The sequence below is a fragment of the Lepidothrix coronata genome, unplaced genomic scaffold (assembly GCF_001604755.1).
Source record: "Lepidothrix coronata isolate B3197 unplaced genomic scaffold, Lepidothrix_coronata-1.0 Scaffold143, whole genome shotgun sequence".
Classification (NCBI taxonomy): domain Eukaryota; kingdom Metazoa; phylum Chordata; class Aves; order Passeriformes; family Pipridae; genus Lepidothrix; species Lepidothrix coronata.
Genome location: NW_016690323.1, coordinates 163,517 through 169,951, shown reverse-complemented (window position 1 = coordinate 169,951; position 6,435 = coordinate 163,517). Strand labels below are relative to the sequence as shown.

At 34.9% G+C, this 6,435-nt stretch overlaps 1 long non-coding RNA gene across 2 annotated transcripts; it reads left to right on the top strand.

Annotated features, from left to right (window-relative positions):
• Positions 1–3,060: 3,060 nt before the first annotated feature.
• On the top strand, positions 3,061–5,950 carry LOC108503649. Of its 2 annotated transcripts, none has more exons than XR_001876883.1 (3): positions 3,061–3,150; positions 5,039–5,201; positions 5,741–5,950. It is a non-coding gene; the product is annotated as an uncharacterized LOC108503649 (long non-coding RNA). The 2 variants fall into 2 exon arrangements; XR_001876884.1 differs by lacking the exon at positions 3,061–3,150 and adding an exon at positions 3,440–3,737.
• Positions 5,951–6,435: the final 485 nt, after the last annotated feature.

The following is a 6,435-nucleotide window of genomic DNA, read 5'->3' as shown; positions in this document are numbered from 1 at the left end:
TTTGGGGGAAGGGTACTGTGCATATTCTTCTCCAGAATTTGTGAGTTTTTGCCTCTGGCATTAAGGTTAGAATGTCCCTTCCGATTAAGGTCTGCTGCAAAACTCCTGAGGATGTGACCGCACATTTCAAAAAGCAGAGAAAATGAATGTTACTTCAAATTAGTTCTTTGAGTTAAATATATGCTAGAATAATAAAGGGAACTGAGTTAAACACCTTTTCTTTTTATTTTAACACTAATTTGATATGCCTGAGTAGCACTGGGAATATAAAATATCATTAAAAACCCCCAAACAACAAACCATAATTATAAAAATGCTCTTTTAAAATTTCTGAGAACGCAATTTCTTAATTTTTGTTAGGCATTTTGAGCAAGTCTTCATTTACTGGAGGCTGAAGGCCTTAATGATCTGGGATGATCTCTCTCTTAGCAATTCCCCTTAGTAAAGCCTGTTTCTAATCTACTTTGTTGCTATTTCTCCTATTATGTAGCCCAATATGTGAACATGCTGGAATCTACAAACCAAAGGAGAACTACTTGTTAGCTCTGAAAAATTTTCAAATTTAGTGTGCATTGCATGTAATTTTTAAGGTGAAATAAAATGTTAATAATCCTCAGAATGTGTACTGATCGTTAGCAATGCTTGTATTTATCCCATATAAATACAAGCACATTTTCCCATATTTCAGAGGTGAAAATTCTAGGATCAGTTCAAACTTAAAATAAAGCTGATCTAAAATAGGAGAAAATATGGAGGCATTTCTTTCGGTTGGTGGTGTCAGTGGGATCTGAAGGCTCCAGACTATACTACTTTAAGTAACTAAATCAGTGTAGATGACAAGAAGAGCTGCTTGTCATCTTTTCTGTGTTGTTTGTAGACATAGGAAAAACACAGTCTGTCTTCAAAAAGCTTTTTCAGGTAATAGTGTATCTTTCTTCATGCAAATAAATGAAATATAATTCAGTTCTGAATAAAGACATGTTTTCTTTGTGTGGTCCATGTCAAAATTCCTTTTTCCCACATCATAAGAATCTTTTCAGTACACTTTTAAAGAAACACAAATAACAATTTCCATCACTAGTCACTTTAAAAATAAAAACATTATTAGCAGTAAATACAGATATCACATATAGCAAACAGAAGAGTAAACTTAGGTATCTCTTAATGTGTAATCAATTTTGCTGATTTTTTTAACCCTCCCACAATCCAGTCTGAATTGGCCATGATCAAACTGGCGAGATAGGTCAAACACCAGTTGAGCATGATATAAACCAATACAGAAATTCCCAATAAACCATGTGCTGAAAATAAAAAAAAAAAATCAAGTCAGGTCTGACTGATAAATATCACATTGTTACTACCTGAGGGAACTACAGAGGAACAGGCTAAGAGAGTTTGGTTTATGTTGACTTTAAAACAGAGTATAAACCCCATTTTAACTTGCTTTGCATGATACATACATTATAAATCCAGGGGGGAGGGAGTGTTTCTGGTTTATGTTAATAATCTTTCATTTTTAAAACATTATATTTTTAACTTTTCTGCTAGAATTTAAAATGAAATTAAGATTTGTCAGAATAATACTTCCACTAGTAGCTGCTAGAATATAATACCAAGAGAGTTCTTGAAAATATTTGGAAAAACTGTGTTGAGCAGCCTTAATGAACTTAACTTCATTAGTTTTTCCCTTTTTTAATTTTGATCTCTAACAATTGGGAAAATAAAAAACAAAGTATTTTACCATAAGTTATTCAACATAAGCCATGTGCCTGTGAAAAATGAGAAGATTGGCTTCACTCACTTTTCGTGTATAAACTTTTCCCAACTGAGACCATTCTGTATAAACAAGAAATATGAAGAAAATGTAAGCCTTGTACAAAGTTTCTCAGGGGTAAGTGGGATTTAGACTTTCAGCTATTGAATGGTTCAGCAGACCACTGTACTATACCAGAAGGCATGTGAGAAAGTGTAGATTTTAGTGGATGACACAAACTCTCATAACTTAATTTTGTGAGGTTAGGTTAGAGTCCAATTTTTTTTTATTATTTGTAGGTGTGTTTTTATTTTTGAGGATGGTTCCTGTTTCAAATTAAATAATATCCAAATTTATTTTAGCAAGGTGATAGCATTTCTTTTTCTTATATATCATTCTTATGTATTAGAACTTTTTTTTTTTTTTTTTAAGTAGAACATATCAGAGAAACTGGTGTTTCTCATGGGATTGCATTTCCATCTAAAATTTAAATAAGAAATCTGTTGAAAGATGCCTGTCCTCAGGGGAATTCTATTTCAATGTTTTGACTAAGTAGAATTGGCTGATTTGTTATAAAGTATTGAAATTCTGAGATTATTATATTTGCTGGTTTTATGACATTTATTTTGTGTTTTTAGTCAATTGCTATAAGAGTAGACAGCTATGTTTCTTTGGCAACTACCTTAATATCTAACTGTTTTCAAAGAATATTTAGAATATTGCACAAGAACACCCCCAGTATCCTGACTTACGCAGAGTTTGTATTTCAATTGTGGGTTTTTCATAGAGTGTAAGCTGACTAAAATATGTTGCAAGTGTATGTTTTTATAGCTGTTTACATCTTTTTCACATCCTTCTACTGTGGCAATGGATTTGCCATATGCAGGATGGAAAAACTCCTGTCAGAGATGGATTGGTGAGGGGAGGTCTCCCCAATCCCACTAATCCGTCGTATTCTACTCCCCCTTCAAAAGATAGAAAAAACATAGAAAGAAAATGGAAGAAACAAACTTTCTGTTATAAGTTTGTGGCAGTTTGAGCCACATTAGAAATCCAAAATCCAATTTCCAAGCTTCCCCACTCCTTCCCACAATTTATCCTAACACTGAAGAGAAAACTTTCAGGCAAGAGGCTTCTATAGGGGAAGGGGAAGTATTTACATTTATTTACACAAATAAATATACTGTACAAACTAAAAGCAACTATATATATATATTATTACACTTCTATCAGTCCCTCCGAAGCTTCTCCTTTTAACTTTAGTCCAAGAAAAGCCTTTTCAGGCTGATAAGTAACCAGTCTCTCTCTCGTGGGAGTGTTCGGGGACCTGAACGCTCCCCCCTCACCAAGCTCCAGCTGTTTGTGGAAGTCCTTCCTTCCTCATGAAGTCCAAGAAGGTAGCTCTGAGTCCTTTCTCCTTGATCCTGTATCATTTCTGCTGTGTGATCTCTCCCTCTTGGTCTCATACCTCGGTTCTGTAGGTTGCTGTAGTGTAGCTTATCAACGTAGGTGTCCTCCAAGTCAGTTTTCAGCTGCCCCTGGTCAAACTTCGGCAGGGCAACTCCCGAGCCCTTTGCCCCATCTCCAATTTCGCCTGGGATTCTTTTCCCTAGCGCCGAGCTGTTTAGTTATCAGCCCGTCCACTTGGCTCTGCTTCAATGCTGAGCAGCACTTCCATTGATCAGTGAAAGGGAAAAACAGGCCCCTTCTGCAGCCTGGCTGCAAAGAGGGGGAAAGAAGAAGAGGGCCTGGCCTCAAGACCTGCCTCTCTCTCTCTCTCGCTTACCAGTTGTTTGTGAGTCACATCCCTCACAAACATACACTCACTCCAACGCTGTCTCTAACTCTGGCCTAGGCAGAGCTGGGGGGGCCACAGGGCTCCCCTCTCCCCCCTGGAGGTGAGGGAAGAAAGAGCCCAGCCACCCCTGGCCTTCTACACCTACACGCAGCAGACACCAACAGAGAGATATGCCAACAGCTTCAGGTGCTGTGTACATATGATTTTTAGCAGAAGCGAACAATACGAGTGGTGATTGGCTCTCCGGAGAACACTGCCCTGGCACCCAGTCACCTCTGAGCCCCCGACTCCCGGGGGGGTCAATCTTAACCCATGACAAAGTTCTTACTCAGCCTTCTGACATTGTTGTACTATTTTGAAAAGAATTTTCTAATTATGCAGTCCCAAATATTCTTCCACCTATTAGTTTTTGAATAAGGGATATTGAAATTGGTGATTTCCACTGAAATATATCATAACACATATTTCATTGGACTATGAGATAGCATCATGACAAAACATTTTATTTCGAAAAATAAATTACATATGAATAAAGGTCAAAAAATAAAATTTAAAAACCCCAAATTAATTCTGTTTTCCCTTAATTACATTTTATATTTTTTAAACAGAATTTGGAATTATATTTAACTTTATAGACTGGTACAATTCCATGTAATATTTTTTTTAAGAAAGGAAATGTTTAGCAATTTTACTTGTAAATTAAAAACATCGTAGCTCTGGTTTTATGGATGAATAGCAAAGGTGTCTTTATGATACAGTGATTGTACTTTCCTACTTTGTCTATTTGCAGCTTGAAAACATGAAAGAAAGCCACAGACAGTTCTAAGAATAATGAATCACATTCATCTGGTTATTAAGCTTTTCAACTAATGGGCATCACACGATGTTAGAGAGAAATTTATTTTTGTTGCAGTTTACTAACATGATGTCAGATGCTGTTAGTAAATATGATATTAGTTGAATATCAGCTCACACTCCTTTTCTTGCCTGGATTTGTGCATCTTGTCTTATAGTTCTTTTCAGAAAAGAGCTCATGAGCATGCTACATTATTTATGTATATATCATTATATCTTACCAGAAAGAGATAGAGAAGTAACAGAAAAGAGAGTTTAATTGTGAATGTCTAATGAAAAATAATTTTTGAGGAAGTATAGACTTCATCATATTTTACAAACAGAACAAACAAAACGAGTTATTGGAAGATTTCCTGTGGAAGGCAATAATTACAACAGATTCAGCCCTAAATTTTTCTTAGGGCACGGTAGTGTTTTAAATTAATAACATTTATATACTAAAAAACTAATAAAAAAAGAAAAATAAAAATAGTAATTTAAAACAGATAATTTTCTTCATAAGGTATGAGGAAAATAAGAAATTTTCATCCTTATACTATTGAAGAATATTGAGATGCATTGTTTTAGCATAATGTGCTTCATTATTTCTCACATTTGTTCCTGCCCTACTTAATCATATCTATTCATTACAGACCTGTTCATACTCTTTCCTTTGTGATGAGTCATGGCAAGAGTGGCATGAATGTCCTGTATTCTTTGGTCTGCGGAGCTGTCGTAACATAAGCCGGATTTCTGCATCGTTATTTTATTACTTCACAGCATTAAATAAATGTCACAAAGAAATAGGCTTACCCAGTAAGTTGTACTTCTAAAGAAATAATAAACACTCAAGAAAGTAAACCAATTTCTTTTCTAACAGAGTCTTTATCAAAATATTAGAACTAGCAAAAGTTGAGCTGTGTTTGTTGCGAATACATCTTCACCACCTGAAGCAAGTATGTTTATCCTGTAATCCACCTTCCAGGGTTTCAGTTGTCTGTGATCCAAATTCTGGTTTGGACACAGAATATCTGTGTAACTCTGGCTTAGACTTATGTTCACACGGAAATGAGAAAAAGCAGAGAGGAAATTTAGAAGCTAGAGCCATGCAAAATAACAGAAGTAAAAAAGCAGATAAGGATGAGACAGTTTAGATAGAAATAGAGAATATTTGAATACTAATAATAGTAGCTCAAGGATTCAAAATAAAAAATACTGGAATGAAAATCCTGAGGGAGTCAGAAGAAGAATATGTCACCCAGAAAATGGATCAACATTTAGCCTAATAGCTTGTTTAGTCCTACCTGTCTCATCTGTGTACCATTTAGCAAATATGTGTTTTATACTCTTTCCAGGTAAATATACTTGTTATGGCATCTGTTTGGGTACAGTTGACTGAAAAGAAGGGACAGAGGAAGAAAAGGTAACAGAAAGATAAATCCTATGCTTTTGTTAGTGTGATTCTTAACATGATGGCTGACTAAACTGTAGACATTTTCTTATATTTTAGAATGATTCTTAATTTCTGTATTACAATTCATATTCTTAAACAAGCAACCATTCCTCAGTACTGTGATGTAATGTTAGTGTTATCACAGTAAACTGTTGGTTTACTGTGAAAGTGCAACTTGGTTTTGTTTGCTTTTTTTTGTTGTTTTAATACTGATGGTTTGCATGTACCGATTTTAATATACTTCTATGTATCAGAAACAAATTCAAATTCTATTCTACCAGAGTAGCACTTGTATTAATACTGATGTGATTTGGTAGCCTTCAAGGGAAGGAATTGTGAACTCTGACACAGAGAAATAGGATTGTTCTGTAACTTGAAACTTGGAATTTATCAATTTATAAAAGGTATGCATTCCACTAATGTGTTTGTTTCAAGTATATATTTCACTTGCATAGATATTTAATTCTGTAAAACTATATTGGTATTGTTTCATTATGAAGCATTCCATGCTATGTTGCTCTTTTGTGGTTCATGTAAAGTGTTTTCTGCTTTCATGTCTTATTTCACTGAAGTTTTAATGAGTGCGTGATAACTTTG